General features: G+C 50.1%; 1 long non-coding RNA gene across 2 annotated transcripts in view; it reads left to right on the forward strand.

Annotated features, from left to right (window-relative positions):
* The first annotated feature begins 393 nt into the window (after window positions 1-393).
* LOC120610284 (uncharacterized) overlaps window positions 394-26,567 on the forward strand; it is a 107,765-nt gene continuing 81,591 nt past the window's right edge. For both annotated transcript variants that reach the window (XR_005654902.1, XR_005654901.1), the window contains exon 1: window positions 394-1,402. This is a non-coding gene — a long non-coding RNA (uncharacterized LOC120610284). The remainder of the gene's footprint in view (window positions 1,403-26,567) is intronic.

Below are 26,567 nucleotides of genomic sequence, written 5' to 3' on the forward strand. Positions count from 1 at the left end.
GGCTAACTGGGCTCAAATTTAAAGCAGAGCCTAGCAGCTGTTTCTACACAGGGCTCTCTCACATGAGCAATGCTTCAGGAAAAAGCCCCCTCTGAACTGCTTGCCTGCACTATGTTCTTGCTGGCTGAGCCAGCCCTTAGGACAGGGCTCCTGGAATCTTATTGTAATCATTAGGGCTGTGACTTTCCCTGTCCATTATCGCAGCTATATCCCATCAACATCTTCACGGACCAATGAGAGTGGCTTAATTCTGACCAATCAGGACAGTGTTTTTTGGGCCAATCAAACTGCGAGGATTTGGAGTCCTCATTTGCATGAGGATGGACCAATCAGAGACCAGGAGCAGGACTTCTCTCTATATAAGTCAGCTCCCCTCTGGCTCAGAGAGCAACTTTTTCTTTCCAGTGGGGATTGCAGGCTGTGTTTCCTTGGTTGGAGTACCAGTCCAGGCATCAAACCATCTTAGTGAACCAGAGCTAGAGCAGGTGGAACAGTGTGTAACGGAGCCACCTTACCTGAGGGCTGCCTTATGGCTGTGCTGCTTCCTAATTGAGCTATAATGCTATTGAGCTGCTCCATAGCCATGCTATTCTCACGGCCGTGCTGCATCATGATTTAGTTGTTAGCACTGAATAAAGCTGCCTCCTTCACTGCATCCCAAACTGAGGATCCCTGTTGGGGTTGGACTGGCAACCATCGGTTGACGCAGCTTTGAAGAGATCTTGAATTTAGATCCCGAGATTTACTGTATCAGAGGAAGGAATACAGAATAAAACGTGGACTGAAACAAGCATGACCAGGGCAAAGTAAACACAATCTCCATAAAGAGTAAGACACTACCCCATTCCTCTCCCTTCCCTGAAGTGTCTGGGAAAGAACAAGAGTTTCCTACACGAGCTCTGTGATACATTACAAAATTTCAGTGTGTGTTTGAAATTCAAATGCACGTGAGATTCGTGCATGTTACTTTTCAGTTGTTCTCAATTCTCCCAAATAAAGCTTTTCCCCTGAGGTGACATGTGAGGTCGCGGGTCTCTCTGCCAGGGGCAGGAAGGCTGCCCTTCCAGGAAGAGCTGCATAGACCCTGGGAACCGACCAGCCCAGCTCACAAGAATGAAGAGAATGTCGGGAGAGGAAGTGGTGGCTGTGAGTCAGCATGAGTCATCTCGTTCCAATGAGAATGAAGACTGAGGTGTGCGCCGTTTTTTCTTTAAATTCTTTTTTTTTTTGGTCTCAGTCATGTGGATATCATTGGGAATGGAGGGAAATAAGTGACTGTATGGTCCTTGCTTTTTAAGTTTCAAACTGATATAGTTCAGGCAGGCTGTGCCTGAGCCGGTGTGCGTCTCCAGACCATCACAAGCACCATTCTTGGAGAGGTGGAGCCATCAGCTTCTCCCTGGTGAGTATGTTTCTGTCATTTTTCTGGTCATTTCTGCAGTTTGCCTCAGAGTCTCTGCTGTGTCAAAGCTGTCGTGTTTGGAGTGGACACTGCGTTTCGTTCAGACTTTGAGGAGCCGCTGTTTTAGAGAAGTGGCTCTCTCTGTCCCCTCCCCCATAGCTGCTATATTTTTGCCTGATTGTCTGGGGAAGTTTCTGGGTCGATAATTGTCAGTGTGCCGCCTTGGAAGAGACAGTGATGCTTGTCTGGAAAAGAAGCTGTCGGAGACTCCTGCATAGAGCCACGGTGAAGCTGAGAGGTGGGGTTGCTGACCTGGGGTGCTGGGGCTGGTCTTCCGCCACTCAGAGCTGCAGGAAACAGCCCCAGAGCAATTTCTGGCCGCATGGTGCGAGCTGCCCAGTTTTAGCGCAAGAAACACAATAGAGAGGCAGAATTTTGGCTTCCCTCTCTAAAGATGCATGAATTATTCCAGGAACTTATTGTATGTCTTTCTTTTTCCTTAACACAGAATGTCACGAACTGGTGGAATCAGAAAGAAAAAATGCTGGCAGCTGGGGCAGGGCTGAGAATGGGGCAATTGAGTTGAGGAGGCCTGAGCTGAGCTTGATAAGTGTTTCTCAAGCTGTTACTATTCTGATCAGCCTCAGCTTGAGTGTCAAGTAAAATACAGGAAATACATATTTTTAAATGTCATTCTACTTACTGTAAATGAAACGGTTAAAATGTCATAAAGACCTTATGATAAACATTTTTCGGATTTGCTTAAAAAGCTGCACATTAGTAGGCAGAGTATGACGGAGCTTTCTCAGTCCTATCATTTGAGTGCGTGGGCTTCCTGGGCTAATAATGACTCAGCACCCAATTTCTAAAATTGGGGCAGCCAAGAAAACGTTCGGTCACCCCCATCACAGCACACTGGCTGGTCGCCCCTCTAGGAGGATTTGACCGTTTGGTCTTTGGTTAAAATCAGCTTTGGATGCTTCCCCTGTTTGGGTGACCCCTTCCTAGCTTGGATACCAGTTCCTCCGTGTGTTTTGCAAAGGGATTCCTGTGCCAGGACTAGCTCCTTTGGCTGATAGTAATAATTTTTAGGTTGCGCCTTGACAGAACTGGTTGAATATACAGTTTGTTAAATAAAAAATGCAGAGTTGATGTCAGGCTGCTGTGGTTCGGGGCCAAAGCTGCACCTGGTGTCCTGGGCTGTCACACCCACTGAGGGCCTGAGTGGGAGAGGCACTCTTGGCTTGAGCTTCAAGCTGGCATTCTGTGCATGCATGAAGAGTGGGAGATGGTGGGAGATGGCTGGTTGGAAATCAAAGAGCAGCTTTTGGAGGAAGAATGTCCCTCTGAAAACTTACTCTTTCTTTCTATAAAGTGAGAATGACGTTAAGGAAATTAAAAAGAAAATACCTGGGGTTGCAGGCATGCAACTTAGGGGCCATGTGGTGTCCTGTTCGAACGCACTCCGTCGAGTCCAGGTGGGCCCACCCAGGACCGGATTTCTATGCTCCGATGGCTGGTGGCCAGATTGCAGATCCTGCTGCTCAGCCTCTGGGAGGCTCAGGCTCCCAGATTGTGGCCCTGCTGGCCTTGGGGGGCTGCAGGGACGACTGAAAGCTGGCATCTGCCAAGGGCTTTCCAGGGTCTGAACCCAAGAGGCTCCAGCAATGTCAGCTCTACCAGCTTCTATTTGGGCTCAGTCTGAAGGCTGTGGGCTGTGGCCCCTGAGTTAGCATTGTGACTTTCCAAGTGGAATCTTGCCATCCCAGCATGGCCAGCGGCTGGCTGAGGTTGAGAGTTGCAGCCATGCCAGTGACAGCTCGCCAGTGGCAACTTAGGGCCTCTGCAAGGTGGTCTCTGTGGGTTTCCAAGATGGGGAGTGGCCGAGCCTCTCTCTCAGTGAGTCCTCGAAAGCACCCAGAGAAAGGTCTTCGTGGAGAGAAGGGCTGTGAAAGGCTGACTGGCTTCCTGAGTGAGTGCCTCGGTGTTTCCCACACATGCACTTCCTCTTGTCCCCATTTCAGAGAACTCCTGGTGTTGGGTGTGTGCTGATCCCTAGGTCTTGTGTCTTCAAATTCTCCCAGATAAGCACAGCTGGACAGTGGCTCAAGGTTGCCAATTTTATCCTTGACGTTGAGTGTCGTCTTTGGTATAACATTTGGGCAGTTGTATGGAGGCTGGGAATTGACTCACCTCTTACCCTTGAGAAAGAAGCCTGTGATGAACTTTTGGAATCAGGAGAAAGAGTCATTTAAAAAGGCCAGAAATAAGGCCGTGGACATGTCTGAAAATAGAGAGCATTTATTAATCCGATCTGCTGTTTTGTCATTTTTCCAACTACCAAGAGTTGCTGATTCTGAATGTGGATGCAACAGTGAGGGAAGAGGGAAGCATTCTATGATAGAAGCTGATCAGATACTTATGCAAAAAAGCTGATCAGGACACCTATGCAAAAAGAAAATGCTGGCAGTTTGATGACATTTGGAAGTTGCCCTGAGTCCTGCTGTCAACTGCCCTTGCTCAGCCTGCGGACCAGCCTACTTTTCCACTCTCACCAGCGCCCCATCTGAGCTTTCGTTACTTCCTGTTGACAGGTTCCCATGGTACCCTACAGGTGTTCCCAACATCAGCTGCCATGTGTTGAGCTTGCCCTTGTGTTGGACAAGTTACTTAACTTCCTGGTGTCCCACCTTCCTCCTGGTGGAATGTGGGTGGTACTAGTACTTACTCATGGCTTCTTATAAAGATCTGTGGTGACTGAGTTACAGGAGGCTCAATAACTGTAAAGGACACAGTCACTGACTCAGAAATATTACAGACACCTTTGTATCTGTGCTTGCTCCCTCCAAACCCTCCGGCATCCATAGGAATTGGCTCTCATGCTCCTGATGTGAGAGCCTGTCTGTGTCTTCAGTTCTATGACGTGTTCTATCTTCTCAAGACAGGTAAATTGGAAGTGCTTCTTGGCTCTGTCTAGAAAAGCCTAGGATTCTAAACGTCAGGTTTTTTTTTTTGTTTGTTTTTTTTATCACCATCACCATCAACACCATCATCATATCACCACGAGCGCCATAATCGCACCATCACTACCATCACTACCATCACCACCATCATCATATCACCATCATATCACCACCACTGTCACCACAACCATCACCACCATCAGGCACCATCAGCACCATCATACCATCACCAACATCACCATCATCACTACCACCATCACCATCATCACCATTGTTGGCAACATCCTCACAATAAGAACAGCTCCCATCTCATCCAGCATGGCAGTAACTTTCTGTGATTACCTTTACTCTCCTCCCCCACATACCCTGGATGAGAGGAAGCATGGCCTGTTAACTTGACTCACTTGAGGTCCAGGATTCCTAGGTAAGTGTATCAGGCAGAGCGAATTCTTCTAAGATGCATTAGTAGGGGAGCCCCTTGCCCCCAGCAGGAGAGGAGAGCTGGGAAAAGCAGGGACTGGAGGGTTCTGCATAATCCATCAGATTGAGAGAATCCAGGACCATCGGCCTCAGATTTGCTCTTAGGGTAGAAGCAGCTGGATTCTGTACTCATGCTTCCTGTCTAAAGCCAGCTATAGTCAACTTCTAGTTATTTGAAAATCATCACAGTACCTGAAGCTGACTCATATTGAAAATATTAAGTAAGATACACTTAAAACTAAAACCAGGGTGCATATAACATGGCCTTTCCTTGCCAGTTCCGAAGGTAATTCAAGCTTATGCAGTGCCTCGGAGCCAAAATGTCACACTCGTTCTCTCGGCTTGCCCTCCCTGGTGTCGCCCTGGCAAAGGAAGGCGTCCAGTGCTCTATGTCTCCTTTCAGAGAGTTTAGGCTTGGAGTGCTGAATATTGGCTGTGCTGTGTCGGTCAGTTGTGATTGGTGCTCACTTGTGGGGAGTTTTTTCCTGTGCGACAATCCAGAGGACTCTCTGCCCACAAAGTTGTCCGTGGGCAGGCAGTGGTGTGCTTGGCCCAGGGCTGTGGGGGGGGCGGGCTCCCCACAGGTGCAAGAGGGTTCCGGTTAGACCACATTGCTCAGGGAAGGGGAAGTTAATACACATCAGAAGGAAGCTGGGTGCCCAGGATGGGGGAGCGAGTGAGAGGCTGGGCTGGTCTCAGAGCATTCTTCTGATTTAACAAAATGGGTTTTATGGCATCTTGTATAACTGGAAAAGCTAATGGTGATGGTGGATCTCATCCATTGCAATTTTCCTGCTTATCTTTTGCTTTCAGAGTTGATCCACCAACAGGCGAGGGCTTCTGCTATGATTTCTAGCCCTTCCCTCTACCCTGCCCTTTCAAAAATTTATCGTACTTAAAAAATTGGAATTTTTAATGAGGGCAAGAGTGTATCATTTTAGCTGTTCTCACTGGACAAATTATTTGTAGAATAGAAGATGGATGCAGCCATATTCAGCTGGAAATAAAGAAAAACTTTACAAAATGACGGTGGCTCCAACAAGTGACAGGCTTACTTGCAGACAGAAAAAGACAACAAACTATCCAGGGCAAGGGGCAACAGGCAGCCCGTTCGTTCATGTTCTCGCTCTGCTTTCTTAGCCTGGCTTCCTTCCTCAGAGTTGTCCTATGATTTTAAGAAGGCTGCTGGAGCTCTAGCCATCATCACTATTTCGACACAGAGGGAAAGAGGGAGCGGGGCAGGGCAAAAGATTAAGCATCCTTGATGTTAGTCTCTTTTAAGGAGCTTTCCTAGAAACCCCAACTAATGCCTTCAATCTTCATCTTTCTATGGCTACCTGATCAGTAAAGAGCTTGGAAAATGTAGTTTTTTAATTGGGCACACTGCTACTCCTGACGATATGGGGGTTGTTGACAACACGAGAAAGGGAGGAGAATGGATATGGGATGGGCAATAAGCAGTCCCCGTGACAGAGTGCTCTTGAGGACAACTAGATTCTCAGTCCTGTGAATGGACTTGGGAACCAGTCACTTAGTTCCTCTGGGACCAGGTTCTACTCTGAAATAACCACACTGCTCTCATGAGAAGTGTCAGGAAGGCATAGACTGTGGCTTCAAGGGCTCTGAACAGCTTGGAGGAGGGCATTCAAAGGAACAGAAGTCACTGTTTGATTTTTGTGGATTATACCCTAATAGGATTTCTTTTCATTCATGCTTTTCACAAATATTTATCATTTATCTAATAAAATAATAATTTGAACACTACTTTGTTTATTGAGTGCTTACTTGGTGCCAGGCACTGTTCTAGGTGCTCTGCAAATAGGACACAGAACTGTGCATGGCAATTAGCACTGTCGTCCCCGTCATCCAGACACTGGGGCTAAGGGAGACACAGGGCCACACTGTTAGTAAGGGGGGAGCTCAGCTTGGGGCCCAACAATTTGGTTCTTTGACCTACGGATGTGGAAGTGACCCGACAGACAAGGCCTCTCCAGTGACATAGACATAAGCCCAAGTGCCTGGGAGACAGACAGGAAGGTGGGGCTGCCTCAGCCCCGCAGCCCCTCCCTCCTCGGGGGACCGCATTGCAGAATCAAGTCCAAGCTGAGCACATCCCCCAGAAGACACAGCAGGAACCTCAGCTACGTCTGGGCTCATGACCCACCCCTGTTCTCAGCCAGCAGTTCCAGAGGGCACCTGCTTGAGTCAGGACCACATCCTCCAGTCCTGGGTGCTGCCAGGAAACCAACCAGACTTGGCTTCAAAGGTGAGCTGATAGTCCAGCAAAGGGCAGGGTAGCAGAAGTACAAGAGGCTCGACTCCAAGAAACAGGGTTTATTCACTTAATTCAACCTACTCAAAGGCCAGAAAAGGTGAAACCACACAACCCCTGTTACCCGATGGCACCATCAGGGCTGTGAAGAGAGGACGGACTGGGGGAGGAGGTTTGCTGTTATTCTGCCTGGCACTGAGGCCCCTCTGGTGCCCTCTTTGCTCTGTACCATCTCAGGGCCTCCCTTCACTCTTCCATCTTCCTTCTCAAGCTCCTTTATAGAGAAGGTGGCCAATAGGTAGTTGAGAATTCTAGGAAATCTCCTTAAAGGAGCTTGACATCTAAGAAGCTTAACTTTTTGCCACACCCCACCCCTTTCCTCCTTCCTCCTGTGTGGAATGCAAAGGTGATGGCTGGATCTCCAACAGCCTTTTTGAGACCATAGGACAATTTTGAGGAAGGAAGCCAAAGCTAAGATATCAGAGAGGGTAGATGATCATGGGACTTTAGGAGACCAGGCACTTTGCCTGGAGATGTGACGATTTTTAGAGCAGTTTTACCTGCATGATGCAGAGGCAGATGGGAGAAATCGCTGCTGAAATTCAACCTATAGGTCAACAAAGAGAGTCTGTTGGAGTAGCAGTGTCTCTTCTGTGTGGAGCTGCCTTTCATGTCTCTGGTATAAGGGACAAGGGCTCAGGGCTGTATAGTGACTTCCATGGGCCCCAGGTGCTTTTGCCTTCCTGGCCCCTTTTTCAAGCAAAAACGTAAATGAAGATGAATGTTATCCATACTAGATTCATTATTATATACTCATTTTCATTGTAGTCAGGGTTTTCTTCTAATTTTAAGATAGATTTAAACATTTTATTTTTAAGAATGTTCTGGGCCCCAGGCATTGTCCCCTCTGTGCCCAAAGCAGAGGTCAGCTCTGAGAAGGTGAGAAACATCTCAGAAGGACCTCATCACAGAAGTGGAGGCTGGTCCCTGGAGGAGCAGCCTCTCCACCGTGGTCCAGGGATTTGCTCCCGGCTGCTCCCCCAGGCATAGTGCTGTTTGCTGCAGTTCCGTGTGCCATCCAGCCTGGGAGACCTCAGGGCAGTGCGATGAGCCACTGCTGGAAATGAACTGTGCTCAGCCAGCTACCTGCCATGGGGCAAGTTCCTTGGTGCCTGCTGGCCTCAGTTTCCCAATCTGTAAAATAGGAACTCTGGAGCTGCCACCATGGAGAGCTGTTTTGAGGAGGAAAGGAATTGATGAAATGTCCTTAGAAAAGCATCCCACATCGTGGATGTTCAATGGTCTTAGCTGTCATCGTGGAGGGGTGCATTTGCTGTTTCCTCCTGGCTAGGAGCCTTTCTCTCGGCCCAGATTCCACTCCCTGCAGCTGTCCACTCATTGCAACGGTGGCTGACCAGGAATTCCTCCAAGCCCAGGGGGCAGTGTTAGTGGTACACCTCTGGACAGCTGGGGAAAGGGATTCAATTGTCCATTCGTTCATTCGTTCATTCATTCATTCGTTCGTTCTTCAATTGGCTTATGGAGGCAGGTGATAAGCATACATGGTTGTGAGGGGCTTCTGTAGGAGGGGTGCAGCAGGGCTGGGGTGGGCTCTGAGAGCTCTCTGAGGAGAAAATGCTCGAGTGGAAGTGTGAGAAGACTAGATTTGTACACTTTGTTTTCCCGGGTGGGGAGGGCAGCTGAAATACGATTTTGGCTCCCCCTTGCTAGCTCTCTGGTCATGAGCAAGTCACAAGCCTCTCTGAGCCTCTGTACGGCCTGGGTGAGGGGACAGACAATAGCAGGTCCCAGCAGCCTATCTTGGAGTCAAATTGTCATTGCGAAGAAGACACATGGCACTTTGCACTAGGGACTCTCTGGGTTAGAGGGCACTGCCCTCCACAGCAGTGTGCTTACATGTGTCCTGAAGGGGCCACCCAATCTATGATACAACCCTTTTCTCCCTCTGCAGCTGGCCCAGCCCAGCGCCGTGGAGCCCCCCTGGGAAGAGGGTCCATAAAGAAGCCAGTCGTTTTCTGGCTTGTGCACATTTTGGACTATGCTCTGTCCCCCGAAGTCACTGTCATAGCCATGGTCTTAGTTATGCTCACGGTTCAACACAGTTGGCGACATTCACTGAGCAATTATTCTATCTCCAAACTGCTGAATTACAACACGAGCCCGGCTTTGTCCCTGCTGGGGCCCCGAGAACTACATGGATGTCACCTCTGGTGTTCAAGCTCTTCCTTCTTCTCATGGTTCTTGAAAGGCGCAGAGTGCAGTGAGGCATTCAGTGACCTTGATCTTATGCTGCCCTCTTCGGCACAAATGGCAGATTTCTGATATCCCTCTTCACATGAGCACAGTGACCTCCCTTGTACTGGACACTAGGCTGAGGTGTTGGCCAACACACCCATCTGTTGGCCCACACTGTACTTGCAGTCAGCTGACTAACCTGCCTCTTTGTGTGGGGAAATGTGCAAAGTCGCATGTCCCTCATTTTGCATTGCAGGGGATGACGTTTTTGCTTGCTTTTGAATTTTTTAATATAAGTAGACTTTACAGTGTCCTTGGTACCACCTTCTAAACTGGCCCTACCTGTTCTCTAATCTAGCATGTGACACATCATATCGTCAGCAGTCGGAGAGGTATCTTTGGTTTCTGTCCCCCAGCCCCAAGCACCCAGAGCTTTGGGCCGGCTACCAACCCTGGGGGCCTGGTGATGAGGTTCTGGCAGTGCTGGAAGGCCCTGTTGTCCATGGGTGTTGTTTTAGTTGTTTATATACAGTCACATCCTCAAGATTGTGGTTTGGGTGCATTTCATTCACTTCAGATATATCTTTCACGCTGGTGCCGCTGAGACGGGCCTGACAAATGGGGGCTGTGTCTGTGTGGCAGTCCCTTTGAAGTCCCCGGAACTGTCTGCTCAGAGTTGAGCTCTGCTCAGGGGCAAGGTGAGGCGAAAGGTGAGCACAGACTGCCACCCAGCCACACAGGAGGTGACTGCAAACCAGGAGGCTCTCCGTCACTGTATCTCCATCTAGAGTGGGTGTTGCCTGCTGGGTGTTCCTGGCTCAGTCCATCAAGGGGCACTTGTACAGAACAGGGATGGTCACTAGAGGGGGGCCAGTGGCTGCCCCCGCAGTCCTTACACAGCCTGTAAAGTCATGCAGCCCCGCCTAGCCCGTCCCTACCGGCGCCTGCCCTCTGGTTGCCAAAATTATTAGAATCTTCCAACTGTAATTTCTATCATTCTCAGTGGCAGGTGACAGACTTACTGAAGTGGGAGTTGTTCTTCATACTTCAGAAAATGGAGCATCCTAGAATTTTCTGAGTGACTGATTCAAAGATTATCATAGCTACTTCGTGCTCTGCTGATGGGAAAGAGGGGCCCTGGGTCCACATGAGGGGGTTTTAATTTACACCTCCTGCAGGACTGGAGGGAGCTTAGTCATGCTGCCCAAAACACAGGGAGCGGGTTCGCCTCATTGCGAAGGGCTCCTGGCAGCAGGAAGGATGGATCTAATATTTAGGGGACAGGTGCCTCCCTGAAGGCACGTTTCGGGAGCAGCAGGCTTGAGCTGTGCCACACTTTTCATGTGACTTTTCCCAGTACAGATATTGACACTGATGGGGAAGAAAGCAAAGGGACTGTGCTATTAGGAAGGTGGCTCACTTCAGGAGGATGAGTCTGGGGGAGGGACGAGCTGAGGAAATAGCAAGGAAGGGAGTGAGCATACAGACTCGGTGAGTCATTCCTTACACCCCCATGTGTGTAACAGGGGGTAATGTATCTCCCCAGATTTATAAGAGGACGCCCCACTCCTGCCAATCACTCAGAATGAGACCTTATCTGGAAATCAGGTTGTTGCGGCTGGAATGAGTTAAGGTGAGGTCCTACTGGAGTAGGGTGGCCCTATTCTTATCCCAATGCGACTGGCATCCTTACAAGAAGGGAACATTTGGAGACAGTCACACACACAGGGTAGTGCCATATGAGGACCAGAGTGAAGCTGCCGCAGCCATGGAGCCACCAGAAGGCGAGAGGGAGACCTAGAACAGATACTGCCCCAATGCCTTCAGAGGGAGTGTGGCCCTGGGACAACTTGACCCCAGACTCTCGCCTTCAGAATGGGAGACGACGCGTTCCTGTGCATGGCCTGCTCTTACAGTGACTCCAGGAGACAGATACAGTGACACTCTTCCTGACACCACAGGTGACACCCTCCCCCCTCGCCCACCCGCCCCCCAGCTGCAGCCCGCCCCCCAGAAGGTCTCCATCCCAGGTCCAGCTTAGCGCAGACTGGCCATCCAGGGGACGTCTGCTGACCATGGACAAGTGATCAATGTATACACAGGAAATCATCTTTTGTTTTAGTGAATACAATGTTCTCACTTTAACTGTCCTTGAACTGCAGAAACACAGAAATTCAAAAATGGGATTTGGTCTTTATATTGGCTTTTAAAAAAAAGGAAAGGAGAGACCTGCTTCCTCTTCGTGTGTGGTGGGATCCTGCTCCACGCGAGTCTCGTGCTGAGACTGTGGGGCTCAGCCAGGGGTGGTGTCTAAGCCATGGGCCCCACAAGAGGGAGCAGGCTGACCTCACACGGAGCCCTGCACAACAGTCACCATTGTCACCACGCTGTCACCTTCCTACTCATTCCCCTGACTCTGATGTTCACTCCACTGTACAGTTCCAGAGCCAGGCAGAGGCGCCACGTGGTGGGAGGTGAAAATGTCTGCAGGGACCTTTCCCCAAGCTCCTAGTGATTGAACAGGGGTGACTGTGAGCCTACGGCCGCATGGGTCGACCAGAGGTTCAGAAAAACAGGAACTGCCAATTCACGAGAACTCAGAGAAAAAAGAACTTTAAAGAACTGAGAAGTTGCCACATTATAGTGAAAGAATGTTAGGTTTGGGAAATGACAAAAAAGAGCAATTTTCACCTCGAAAACCTGGTGGAGTCGGTTACACAAGATGTGACCACACACAAACACGGGCGTTTCTTATAACACAAGGGCATTTACAGTCAAGAGGCTGCTTTCAGAGTTTCATGGAAAGTTATTTTAGTGACAAGGTTAGCCTTCAGCGATGACTCCTCGTCAAGAGCCTGAAACGTGACTTCTGAGTGGGGCGCAGGGGGCCCAGACCCAGCACAGAGATGGCTGGTGGGGGCCTGCTTGGCCTTGGTGTGGGCCCTGGGAGTGACCCGGCAGGAGGCCCCCTGGGCACAGTGAGCTGGCTGGGATATCCTGATGCCTGGCAGGTGACACATCCACCACTGGGGACCCCTAGTGGCCTCAGCTTTTAAATGTTTAAACAATTCCTTTATTGCAGAGGTCCCCAACCTTTTTGGCATCAAGGGACTAGCGTTCCCATGAGAATCTAATGCCTGATGATCGGAGGTGGAGCTGAGGTGGTGATGCTAGTGCTGGGGAGTGGCTGCGAATACAGATAAAACTTCACTCGCTCTCCTGCCAGTCACCTCCTGCTGTGCGGCCTGGTTCCTAACAGGCAACAGACTGGTACCGGTCCAGAGCCCAGGGCCTGGAGACCCTTGCTTTATTGTAAATTTGAGGGCGTTGTTTGAAACCAGGCAAAAACTGCGCGTAAGTAACTATCGTGTCTGCGGGATGTGAGAGGCTTGTTCCCTTAAGGTGACCTGTGATGAAACCACCAGTGTGGGGGTATCCTGTGGGCGGGGGTCTGGGCGAAGGCTCCAGTAACGATGCCAGGCAGGACCGTGAGCAGGAAGGGCTAAGAAGAGAGTGACGCCGGTGCTCCTGCCATTGGTGCACGTGCTGCTGATCCCTCCAGGCGCGTTTCTTTCCCGGTCGTTTCCTCTGCACGCGGTTAACAGCCACGGAAGTGACCTGCAACACGGGGACTCTTCTTCGATGTCCCGGCAGCACGGCTCACTGGCGCCCTTTGCTCTCCTTTCTGTGGTCACCTGCCTGGGCAGCCACGCACAGCTGTCTATCTCCAGAGGGGCTCTGCCTTTAGGGTGTATTTACAACCTGCCCTCCCTGCTGAAGAGGCCAGGCATCAGTCTGATGAAACCATAGCCATTCCCTGAAAAAGAGCTGAAGGATTAAACCCAGCTCCCAGAAATATCAGTTTTAAAAACAAATATGTAAACTAGCAGATTGTTCCAGGGAGAGTTGGTTTAGAGGAGGTTTGTGGCCTATTAATGGTTCTTTTATAAATTCCATGCTCGTATTTTTTTTTTTGCCCGTTCTTTGTTCTTTCTTTCTTTCTCTTGCTTTTCTCCCCCCTTTGTTGTCATCGTGGTGGTTCTATCAGCTCTTCCGACCTTCTGGGTTCTAAATCTTTGATGGAAATGCTGCAAACATTTTATCTCAGTCTGTTGCTTGATTTTTACTTTTTTTTTTACTGTATCTTATTTTACAAAAAATATTAATTTTTATGTAGTCTGAGCTGTTATTATTTTCTTGACACCCAGATTTTGGCTTGCCTAGAAAGTTTATACCCACCCGCAGATGACAAAAATATTCTCATGGATTTTTTTTCTCCTGGTATTTCGTAACTTTATTTTTGAGGTTTGGAATACCAATTCCACAGGGATTTAGGATCTAATTTTCCTCTAAATGGACAGGTTTTCCTGGCACCACTCCTTAAGCAGGTGACCTTTCCCTGCTGGGAATATATTCTAAGTTTATAAATTTCACGTTGGAGGTGTTGGAGAAGGCAGACTGACTAGGAGATTCTGATTGGGATGTGGAGCTGAGCACTTTGACGTGTGTCTCTGTCTTTCAGATGCTCTGTTACTTCAAGGTTGAGGGCTGGAACTTTTAGGGGACACGAGATGGAAACAGGGAGGGGCTGAGTGGACAGTCGGGGGACAGCAGAGCTGAGGAGAGAAGGAGGTTTGGGGAGGGGCTCAGAATAAGTGGATCCAGCTGGCATCAGCTCACAGGAAGGCAGCTGCCCACGCCACCACGGGCAGATGCATGGGCAGATGCATGGGCACTGGGACAACTGGGCTTCAATGGACATCTGCCTATTGAGAAAATTTGACCTGAAGTGTGAAAAGTAGACATGTGACTCAGTTAGAAATGGAAACCTGATTTTTCTGGGGCCCAAACCAGCAGATCAATGAAAATAACCTCAAGGAGTAGAAGCACCTACAAAGAGCTCAATCCCCAAAGCACAGAGGTAGAGTCAAAGTGGGTGCTTAGAGGCCCCCTAAGCTGGCTGGGGGATCTGGGGAAGGGATCTGGGGAGGGGTCCAGAGGGCCACCAGGCTGTCCAGAGTGCCATGACTTCTGTCCTGCCACAGGGGAGACTTTAGGGTGGGACCGTCATGACCCTGGCACTGTCGCTCATGGGTCCGGCACAGTGTTGGACCTGCACAGGTGCTCAGAAGGTCCCCATGTGCTTCAGTGCTCTGTGGTCACCACTGGAGTTCCTGCCAGCTTTCAAGCGAGGACCGCAATCACTTTGCCCCCGTGTACCATGCCAGCCTGAGTCTTGCTGATGTTCCAGCTGGTTCCTGGGAGCCTGACGTTGCTTGCAGTCCCCGAGCACGGTGCTCCAGGGTGCCCTGTATGATGGCAGCACCTTTGGGAGATGGAATGGAGGTGCCTCTATGACGTGGCCTATCCCTCACTGCTTTATGCTTCATGAAATGTACTAAAAGCAGCTTAGAGAAATGCGAAACCAGGATGGAATTTTTGGTGAAATTTGCCCAGTTCAAGATCTCCAGCCATGTGAGTCAGGTCTTTGGCCAGTCTCTGTACTAAAAGGACCTACTGAGAGAGGGGCACTAGCAGGATGCTCGGGCGCGCCGCCATCGATGCTCAGACTTTCCCTTGCCCTGAAGGGCAGTGGGAGGCCTCTCTGTCTCCACTTGAGACACCTCCACGGCCCTCTAGGGCTGCTGGACAACCTTCCTGGTTTATCTCCTCTTTGGGGTAATGTCGTGTTCTGGATCCTTCTCTCACCACCCCACTGTGTCCTGCCACTCGCCAGCCTTCCCTTTGCAGATGGCATTGTGTGACCTCAGGAGTTCCGTCACCACCTGGACTGCAGGCTCAGGCACCCATTTTGGGGAAACACTGGTCAGTTGTCAGGAAAGCACTGGGACAGGATGCCAACCCGCATTCCCTGCCAACAGCTCCTGCATCCACGGCTGCCAAGTGGGCTCTCCTTCCGCATGTCACTAATCAGCTTCCAGCCAAGGAGGGCTGATGGGGCTCAGGCTGGGGAATGCGTGCTGAAGGGTCCCTAGACTCTGGTAGCTCTGCCAACATGATGGCTTATCAAATGGAACACCCAGGACACGCAGCTGCAGGCGGCGCTCTGCTGTTTTTATGCTCTGGCCACCTGTGGGTCAGTTGTCCGTAGTGTGTCAACATCCATAAAGATGGCACAGGGGTAGGAGGGGACCAAGTGAGCAGTGCCGCCATAATAAGCACTGTGTCCACACAGCCCTCAGTCAAAGATAGGCTGGGCCATCCAGGGCCAGCCAAGAGAATGGCATTTTTTTTTTCCCCCTGCAGGACTTCTCAGAGCCTTTGGTCATGCTTCATAAGTAGCCGAAATGGCATACGGCAGGCAGTCTCTGCTAAAAGTCTGTAAGTCTGTGAGTCTGTGTGCCAGTGTGTGCCTGTGTATCTGCATGTCTGTGTGTGCATGTGTGTGTCTGCACGCCACTTAGATGTTTTGAGTAGAGGTAGGTTGGCGAATTGCACCTTTAGGAAAACAGCTTTGTGGGAGAATCAAGGTGGAGACATACTGGACACGCATACCCTTTCCTGTCCTCAGAATCGCAGAAGCTTAGCATGGCCAGGAAGGGGTGGCCCAGGCCATAGCGGGCAATGGAGCAGATACCCAAAAGCCACGAGCAGGGTAGTGGCAGAGAGGAGAACTGGCTGAGTTGTGAGACTACAGGAAGCCCATGTCACTACTGATATTTCAAGAAGTCAGAGCGGATGGCCACACCTGGCCTGTCTGTATAGCTGGGTCAGGGGAGTGCCCATGACCATGTGAGGGGTGGGCAGTGAGTGGAAGTTGTTTCTCTTGCCCAAGCATTAAGAATCTTACAGAGGGACTCCCCCGTTTTTCCTCAAGTGTGTGTTGGCTGAGCAGCCACCTAAAACAGACGGGGACACCTGCATGCCAGGACTGCATTGTGGTGGCACACCCAGCTGAGAACTGCAATGTGGCCAGGTCCTCTGGCCAGGGGTCCAGTTGGAGATGGCGTGGTGTCTGGGAGAAGTATATGTGTGTGTGTGGGTCGGGGCGGGGAGCATAGGCTAGCCCCTGCTCTGATGGACAGCTAACCGTTACTGGCTGAGCTAAAACCCGGATGCCACCAGCTAATGCGCGGTGAATAAGGCTCATTCCTGTTGGAGCTGGCTTGCAAATGTCAGAGTCGTATGGAGCCAGCAATGTCCACTGTTCGTTCACTCATCCTGGAAGCTCATGATTTCACACACTGAAGTCTTTAATAAAAACCAAGATGATAATCCAAACAAGCCCTGTGGTTTGGAAGTCATGGGGTTTGGGGCCCAATATTTGCGCCTGAGACAGGGAGCATCTGAGAAATGAAGCTTCTTAGCCTCGGAGTTTATGTGTGGATCTCTGCAACAACTGCAGACCCCTGCCAGAGAAACCCGGTCAGCCTCTGCCCTCTGCACAGCCCCCTCTTACAGCCTCAGCCCATGCACACATTCACGTGTGCCCCCAGACACAGACATTTGGCCTGTGAGATTTTAACCCCTCCATCCCGGCATGTAACCAGGGCAGACTGGAAGGTGTTTAGTACCTGGAAAGGCAGATGTGGCTGTTGTCTTACATGATCAAGAACACAATCCTCTCAGAGAAGCATCTCCGCAGTGCGATGAGGAAGTCATGAGATCTGAACGAAGGGAAAAACCACAGATATTTTAATACACACTATAGGCATAGATAGAATGCAGCCACGAATAAGAAAGGAATCCTGGTGGGGACAGCTTATCAGCTTGGAAGAGTAAAACCTGAGATATGACGACATGGGGAGGAAGAAACAGTGCCACAGAGGGGATTGGGCCACGTGAGCTGAGGTGGGGAGGAGGGGCTGAACCTGAATTCACTCCCACATCTGGGGAGCCAGGTGTGTTTGGAGGTGCACTGGTGGTGACACAGGCTCTCTAGGTACAAAGGCGTGGAGGTGGGCAAGCCCAGGCTGTGTGCATGGGAGGGCATTGGGAGTGTCTTTCTGGCAAATGATCGCAGAGGTAGAGGGTCAGAACTCAGCAGGAAAGGTGGCTTTGCTCTGCTCAGGTCTGCTGTGACATAAATATGCCCCTCACGGCAAAGATGTCAGGACAGACACCTCTGCCAGGGTAGATATTGCTCAAAACCCAGCTGAAGTTCCTTTTGGGGGTTATACTGGAGTCCGACAGAAGCCAGAGTGAGACTAACCCTCGCTGCCCCCACTGTGACCCAGCCATAATTTGTCACTCTACTACGCATCCATAACGTGCACCATGGGCCTGAAAAGCTTTTCCAAGAGAAGAGCTTCGAAACTGAAACGTAAGCAGAAAAATGGTGACTTCTAAACCACAGGGCTTGTTTGAATCATGCATGGAGCCCTTTATTTACGACTGCAATGTTGTGGAAAGCCATGATTCCAGGACAGGCAGACTAGTGAGTGCTGAATTCTGCTGGTTCCAAAGAGCAAGAAAATCTCCTTGATTTACAGAGCCAGGTCTGTTTGGACTATTCTTTATTGGCCATACATTACAGCATTAATAAAGCTCCAAACCTTCTCTCTGGGGTCTTTCCTTTTGTGATGCTAGGTGCCTTTTTTCACCATCACAGACTTGTTACAGGGTCAACCTGGATTCAATGGCTTGTCCCTAGCTACTCTGTGGGGGGCGTGCGTGTGTACACACACATGCTTCTGGGCTGTCATAAAATCTTGGCTCTATACCATTTTCCTTATTATTTAGGATTCCACTGGGAGGACAGTAGTACTCAGCTTGGTGAAATCAGAGTTCGCATGTTGGCTGAGACTGCGTGGGTCGAGGGCCCTCTGAGCACCTGCAGGCTAGGGCTGCTGCAGTTGTGTCTGATGGCCCAGGGCAGAGAAAACCTGGACTACTTATACCCGATCGTAACCAAGCAGAAAATCCAAAGTGGTTTTGACATGTGCATTCGTTTGCTGGTGGGGAGTGGGGAGCATAACAAAATGCCACAGCCTGGGCAGTTTAAACAACAGAAAGGTGTCTGCTGCCAGTTCTGGAGGCTGGAAGTCTCAGATCAGGATGTTGGGAGGTTTGGTTCCTTTGGAGGCCTTTCTCCTTGGTTTGCATTTGGCGACTTCCTGCTGTGTCCTCAAACGGTCATCTCTCGGTCTATGTCACATGTCCTAGTCTTCTCTTCTTATAAGGATACCAGTCACAGTGGGTAAAGGCTCACCCAGATGGCTTCCTTTTACCTTAATTACCTATTTAAAGGCCCAATCGATAAATACAGTCCTATTTTAGGGAAACACAATTCAGCCCACGACAATTTGTTTTCAGTAATGCATTTACAATACTCCCTTCCATGTATCTTTGACATCAGCGGATGGATTCCGCAGCAACTAGCTAGGTGAAGTGTCCATCCAGCTGACATCACGGTGCTTGACTCTGAAGGCGAGGCAGGCTTAGCCTCACATCTTCATGGCTGACTTCCCAGTAGCTCTCGATTCAGATTTTTGCTAGCTGCAGCATCACATCCCTTTCTGGTTTCAAATAGTCCACTTTCATCTCTGCAGATTCTGATCTCTGGCCAAATGCAAGCAGGTGAGATGGCTCTCATGTTTGCAGGAGCTCCTAGTTTATTCCTGTAATAGGGGCCATGCTGCGGGCCGAATAGCCAGACCTATTCGGTCCCCTGACAAAGGCAGCGCTTGTGGTTGGCCTGATCTTTGACCAGTCTCACTTTCCGCTCTGAGATCGAGTGACACTCTGGGCCCAGCCTCACGCTCACAGCTGCACTTCCTGCACCCAAGGCAGCTCTGAGGGCAGACGGGTTGGTGTCCAGCTGGCCCACCTTCCACTGGCCTTTTCCATGCAGCTTTCAAATTCAAATTGTACATGTCCATCCTCCGAAGGGTCAGCTATCTTCAGTGGTGCTTTTGGCCTGTATTCTGCCTGGATTTTTGGGTTTTATTTATTTCACTTTGCAATTTTTGACCTTTATTTCTCCACATGTTCTATTCACATAGGAATTGATTGGGGTGAAGATAGCTGAGAGAACAGCCTAAGTATCCCCCCAACTTTTCTTCTCTCTGATGCTCACTATAATGCACTTGAACCTTCCCTGGGGAGCGCTGGTTCTTTCTCACTGGAGCCCACAGAGCAGGGCTGGGATTCCCAGCTCTCCACTTACCAGTCAGGGAAGTTAATATGCTTCAACGTGCATCCCAAGGGCTCAGCATCCAACTGGGGTGGAGGTAAATAGTAACAGAGAAATTCTGGTTTTCATTGATCCAGTCTGTTCATTGGAAATTTGCTGACTCCTGGCCCACATTCTGAGGCTTGGTACAGTTCAAGCCATCTGTTCCCATGTCCCTCTGAGAGTCCCAAGTCCAAAGTTCCTTCCACTACTTCACACCTAACACACGTCCCCTCACTTCCCCCTGAATGCTCTCGGCTGCTGTCATCCTTTTAAACCTGTGGATCTTAGAAAGAAGCAAATGCTTCAGGAAAGGTCTGACCAGCCCAGAGTAGATGGACCCCACCTCCCACCTTACAGGACCCTTCTAGGCCCCTTGGAGGCCTTTGCTTAGCTGGTGGCCATGTTCCGGTTTTGTTAGTATTGCATTTGTTATTAATAAAAGCCTATACAATTTTTGCCTCTTTAATTTCTGCTATAAAAGTCGAGTTTCTTATACTCTAAATTTGTGGAACTAGGGTTTTTTGCACCCAAAGGTACATAGCCTCATACTGCCATTATTCAACTCTGTTTTGGAATATTTAAGCCATAGCCTGACCCTATCAGTCTGCCAGTATTGTTTGTGAGTCAGTATATGCACTTTCCCCCCAGGAGGTCTGACAAACACACAGACTAGTGTTTTCATGCCACTGAGAAAGGGTGGACAGGATGGCTGAAGAAGGAGGTCTGGAGGGTGACCAGAGAGAGATGGCTCTCCAGGGGACACCGTTGGAATTCTTGGGTCAGCCAAGCAACTGGGAAATTACTAACCTTGTTAGTGGACATATTTTTCCACCTTGACCTCTAATACTTCTTTCTGCACGCCCGGCTGAAGTCTAGAGCCACTACTCCCTGTATTTCCTTGACCTATCTTGAGACCATGCCATGTGAAAGTGCGACTAGCTAGATGTGCCTGGTCGTGCTCGCCTACCAGCTCCTGGGGCTCTCCGTTCCTTTCTGAGGCTTTATAAAACATTATTTTTGGCATTTCAGAACCTTGTCAGGGGCCAACATAAGGTTCGGGGTTTATGGAGTCACCTCTTGCCCTTTGTGGCCATCAGAACCGTCATGCCTTCTGAACACATGAGAAGCCCAGTGTGGCGGCTCTAAGAGCCTGGCTGGGCTGCAGGTCACCGAGGTGGGAGCCGGGACCTGCTTTCTTCATCTGCCTCCATCCCCACCCTTACCCTCAGGTGCCTCCTGTGCTGTTCATCATCCAAGTGATGCTTAATTCTGTGTGTTTATTTGGCTAGGTCACAGTGCCCAGATATGTGCTGAACATTATTCTAGATACTTCTGTAAAGGTATTTTTTCAATGAGGCTAACATCTAAATCTGTAGACATAGAATAAAGCAGATGACCCTTCATCATGGGTGGGTCTCATCTAATCAGTTGAAAGCTGGAAGAGAAAAAGATTAAGATCCTTCAAAGAAGCGGAAATTTTGCCAATAGACATCTTCGAACGCAACTCTCCCAGGGTCTCGAGCCCGCCGGCCGGCCCCGTGGCGTCTGGGCTTGCCAAGCCTCCACGACTGTATATGCTGATCCCCTCAGGCAAAGCTCTCCTCCTCCCTCTCCACTGGCCCATTTCTCTGCAGAACTCTGCTGACTGCAGCCCTGCCCAGCACGACCGTGTAGGGACAGAGAACATGGAGAACACAGCCGTGGAGGGTGTACCTTCTCCCTCCCACAGTTAAGGTCTCTGTCTCCAGAGGCCCAGCAAGATGGGCCCCTCCAGAAAGTGCATCCCAGGGCGCTGTCCAGCTCCCGGTAGGAACACAGACTGAGCTCCTCGACATGTGGCACCGCTTCCCTGCCACCTGCTCCCCGCGCTTCCTTCTCGCCCTTCCCATTAGACTCACCATGGTGACAGTGTCTCTTTGGGTCTCCAGTCTTGCTCCTCATAGGGACAAGTAAATGTTTGACACCTCCGAGCCCTCCTGAGCTGTCCATCCCCAGGGGCACACCTTGCTGGAGCCCACTTTGTTGAAAGCGGCGAGTGAGGACAGCAGCCAGGCCCGGGCTGAGAGAGTCCTGGTCTGAGTCTAAAATCTGCCCCTTGATTGCCATTGGCTCTTGGGGAAAATTTTTATCCTTTCTGTGCCTCCATTTTCTCATTTGTGATGGGGTTTTAATGGTGTTCACCTCCCAGGCTGGTTGTGAGGGTTTAGTACGAAGATGTACAGTGAACACTTAGCGCCAGTGGGCTCAGAAAGGGCAGCTCAACCCCTCGGACGCGGTCCTCCTGGGGTCTCTGGGCTGCTGTCTCCCTGTCTCCACCTGTCACTCCGTCTCTAGTGTGGCCTGTGGCATCCTCTCTCTTCGCTTGCAGACACATGGTGGAGTGTAACTGCCCAGCCTTTTTGAAGGTATGCCTGACTCTAATACTTGCTTTGGCAAGATAATGAGAGAGTGGGATGTGCGGTGCAGGTGACAAATGGAGCCTTGATGGGATAAGCTGCTAAGCTGTGGGGGTGGTAGTTGTTATGCAGCTTGGCCCAGCCTGTCCTGGCCGACACACTCCTTAATCTTGACTTTCTGAGATCATGTAGCCAGCACCATCACTGGATTGTGTGTACAGATAACATTTATTTGCACGGTTGTTCTTGCATACAAGTCTGCAAATATATACCTGTATGGAAATACACTTACACTCCTAAAGACTTATTTGAGGTGAAATTATTCTGAATGCTCCAGTTTAACTTTCTACTAAAAAATGGGAATTTGTGGCAGGTGGTGAAATTGCCTAATCTACTTGTATTGACTGTGATTGAAAAATGGCCACAAAAGCTGGGGTTGGGTGCCCAGGCCGAGGCTCGACCCCAAGCGGGCTCCAAGCCCCTGTGTGCACTGAGAAGTAAGAGGACGTCGACTGCCGTGTCCTCTCCTTATGTCCCCGGCACAGGGCCCTCCACTGACCCAGCCTCACCCCATGTCTCCCTTTCCCTCCACCCCACCCTCCGGGCTCTCTTTCTTCTTAGGCAGTTGGCAGTTGAGCCTTCTTTGGTTTGCTCCAACTTTTATCTCTTCCTCCTCCTTAAAGCCTATTACAGTCGCCCCTGACATGTTCAGAATCCACCTTGGCAGAGTTGAGGAGGGCATTGCAGACAGCTCTGTTTAATTGTTTCTGTCTTCAGTGATTGATTTTTTTCTGGCGGTCTCTGGTGTAAGATTCTGAAATATCTTCCCGATCACAAAGAATGAAGTCCTAATCTATTAGACCTTCTCTGCTAGCTTGGTAGCAGGCATGTCCACAAGAATCAATCATTTGCCACCACAGCCGAGCTGTCCAGTTGACCCTGACCGGCTGGGCTAATGGGAGTCCCTGTGAAGGCTTTTCCCACCTTGAGAGTAGATTGTTGGCTGGGCCTGGACTCAGAAACATTCACTTACAGAGGGCAGGTCCCAGGGACGGCCCCCCAGCATCCAGCAAAGTCTCCTTTACCCTCCCCTGCGGGACTTTGGGACTGGGAGAACTGACGGTCCCATAATTGCACACCAGCACGCAATGTTTTGTGATGTTTACGTGAAGACCACTGATGTCCCCACAGGGATGAAAGGGGCACTTTTCCTGTCCCTCAGCCCACAGTGGTGGAGGGACAGTCTCCAAGCTCCTCCAAGGGAAGGGAAAGGAGAGGACAGGGGTCCCCTGCAGAGTGGGAAGGAGACCCCAAGTCCCATGTTCCACCCTAAGGCTCTCTGCAGGCCGGGACACTAGAGTGAGACCTGAGGCAAGATCCACTTCCCCCACAGACATCGGTTACTTTTATTGACAGAGCTGTTGGAGCACATGGTTCTGCTGTATGGAAACAAGACCGCCGATCTCACAGCACAGAACTAACCTGCAGGCCAGGAGGGCTGACAGCCAGAAGTCCACCTGTGCTGGCGAATGCGTTCTCGAGTAAATGGTGGTCAGAAGTTGTGCAGAACTTGTACATCTGGTTGTTTTGTTCCTCTAAAGACGAATAGTATGCAGGGTTCAAAAACAAATGCCTTGAGTTCTGGCTTTTTCCCAACCACGGCAAGTTCCCTAAATTCTCCAAAGCCTTGGTTTTATCACCTGCAATGGTGGTGTCTCCTGGTTCCAAACCTGACACATGGGGGACTCAGGCACTCAGCGCCTGGCAGGGATTAGTGGATAGCCGGGCACGTCAGCTGTGCAGCCACAGATGTCCTACACCATGGCCTCACACCCATGACCTCTCACAGAGGCAGGAATGGCCTCTGAGTGTGCTCAGAGTCCCTCCAAGGAAGCACAGGCCTCATCTGTCACCTGTGGTTGTCTCACAATGAAGGCAGAAGGGCACGACTCTCAGCCATGGTCAGATTCAGCTTTAGTTGGTGACAAGTCACTAGGGGGTTCCTTTCGGCTCGGGGCTTTCCGAGAAGTGTCTGTTCTTTGGCAGTTTTTGTCTTATAAAAGTACCCCCCCTGCAGTTTAGTTCATAATTATTTTAAGAGTTTCATATAAATGAACTAGATTTTCTTTCCACTTGGGATAATTTATAGAGTCATCAGTCACTTCATTGCAGCTGTGAGCTTCCCACACCCCGCAAATGCACCTTGAAAACGAAACTGAATATTAGTGGCCCAAGGACACAGGTCTGTGAGGGAAATAGAAGTGAGGGTTCTGCGAACCTCCTCAGTGTCTCTGTGGAGGAAAACCCTGGGCATCTCTTAGGAAAACATTCAACATCGTTCACCCAGAGTATGAGTCTCATGGGTGAAATCACATTGATTATAGCTTAAAGCATTATTCTGATCTACAACTCACATTAAAATATCCCTGAATAATTTATTTAACATAAGAGTACAGGAAGGCATGCCTTTGCGGCAGCTTTCCCCCCGCCCCCAAGTTTTACTGACACTCTGGTTGGGGATTTTTTTGTCTGAGTGGATGTTACCTCGAAAAACTTGAGTTAAATCACTAATGAATCATCCATAATGAAGATAAAAAGGACTCTACACCCCATTTTCTAGAATATGACTTAAATATAAATCAGACTTTTGTTTTCCTAAATCCCAGGAGGCCCCTGCGGGTGGTGGGGCCTTTCTCCCCTTGACCCACTGAAGGGGCCAGACCTCCACAACAGACCCTTTCCCTCTGGCGGTGTGGTTCCTGGGCTGCTCAAAGCTCCGTTTCTGTTGGAGTTCGGAGTGTGCCTCCGCTGTTATTCCCGACACCACTGCTAACTCATCACTTTATATTCGGGTTGCCCTTCGGAAAGGAGAATCTTGTTTCAAAGTTGCACCTGGGCGTTTTAAATAAAATGTGCTGCACGGGCCTGGCTGGCCTGGGTGCACACCAGCGTCAGAGTAGAGTGAGTGTGTGAGGCTGGGTGGGGCGCTGTGGGTAAGGAAAGCAATTTGCATAATGGTGAAACTGAAACCCGGCCGTGTGGGTGGGGCCTGGGTTCCCAGCGTCACTGTCGCCCACAGACGCCCCCATGGACACGTGGTGCCCTCCCCACTCGCCCACGGGGCAGGGGGACAGCCAGGTGGAGGGCAGGGAGAGGGAGTGGGGGATGAGTGCGAACCAGAATCAAACCCCCCACCCCGAGCTCAGGCCTGTGGGCTCCCGGCTTTCAGCTGGGAGACACACAGCTCCCTTTTCTCCTGCCGTACCTTTGGGCCTGGCTCAATGCGGTCCTATCAAGTATGACGGGGGAAGTCAGAAAAGTGGCTAAATCACTTTTAAAGAGTCGCTGCTTCTTCCCCCTGAGAGTCAGGTCTGAGTCAGCATGAGAGCTCCACAGCCTAACACTTGGGGCCAGTGTGGCCCATGCCTACTCCCCAGGAGGGCTTGGGCCTGGGGGCACGGTTGGAGTCTGGGGGCATGGCTAGAGCCTGGGGACCCCCCCTTCCCCTGCTGGATCTGTCCCCCTGAGGTGCTGCAAGGCATTTCTGGTTGATGGGAACCTGACAGGCACATGAGCTTATAGTTCTATCATGTGTGGCTAGTTGAGTCTGAAGTGACAGAGTGCCTTGGGGTGATAACCCCGAAAGTTTCTGATATGAAGAAGGTTCGCTCTCAGTCCCAGGTGTTCTGCTGTAAAGAGGACGCACTCCTGGTAGACACCTTTTGCAGCTGTGTTCCTTTCTGTTGTCTTCGGCCGGCAGTTGGCTCGTCTCCTCGATGGCGGACAAAGGGCGTGTTCTGGAACATTCTCCCCACCCTGGAGGCTGTGAACCCGGGCCGTTCGCAGGGACTCTGGGTTCCATCTGCACTCCATCAGCCACTACAACTTACTAAATAACTAATGACTCTGGAATTATGTTCTATGATGTAGGAGCTCGTTTCATGCAAATAATATACATTTTTTTACATATATTTTAAAAATTACCAGGTAATACAAATATAACTACTATCATAATGTGTGTGTAGCGGGGTGACTCAGGCTCAGAAGATGAGTGCCATAGCCCTGAGACTGGCCTTGTCACCGGACAGGAGGGCCATGAGGAGGTGACAGTGTGCTGCCAGTAGGGTGTCCTCCAGGAATTGTCAGAGACCAATTTTGGTCGTTGTTCACTTGGCCCCAGGATGAACACGATGGGACTATTTTTCATTCTACTACGATGAGCGTGGCTTTCACATTCCACTTCTTATTTTAAAGTATTTATTTTATGGGACATCGAAGAGAAGAAAATTTACACGCATGTAATTCTATCAAGCATTTTGGGGTTGTTTTCCCTGGAAACCTATGGATGAGTCTGAAAGACAACAGCAGGGTGGGGAGGGGGGTGGCTTTCTTTGGTTAACATAACATTTTTAACTGGTCTGTATTACTTTTCTGGTTGCATTTTGTAAAAAGAAGGAAAAACCAGTATTTAAATCTAGACTTGGGTTCTTACACTTGGGTTCTTACATGTGTTTATTTCCACAAACATTACCTAGGGGGTTATGACTCAGGCACCATGCCACCCTAAAGGCTAGCGACCTTGTCCTTGGGGAGCTCACAGTTTGGAAGGGCAGACAGTTGTGAGAGATAATGTGACATCGACACCCCCACTTCCTGAGGG

Source organism: Pteropus medius, unplaced genomic scaffold (genome assembly GCF_902729225.1).
Source record: "Pteropus medius unplaced genomic scaffold, Ma_sr-lr_union100, whole genome shotgun sequence".
Taxonomy (NCBI): Eukaryota; Metazoa; Chordata; class Mammalia; order Chiroptera; family Pteropodidae; genus Pteropus; species Pteropus medius.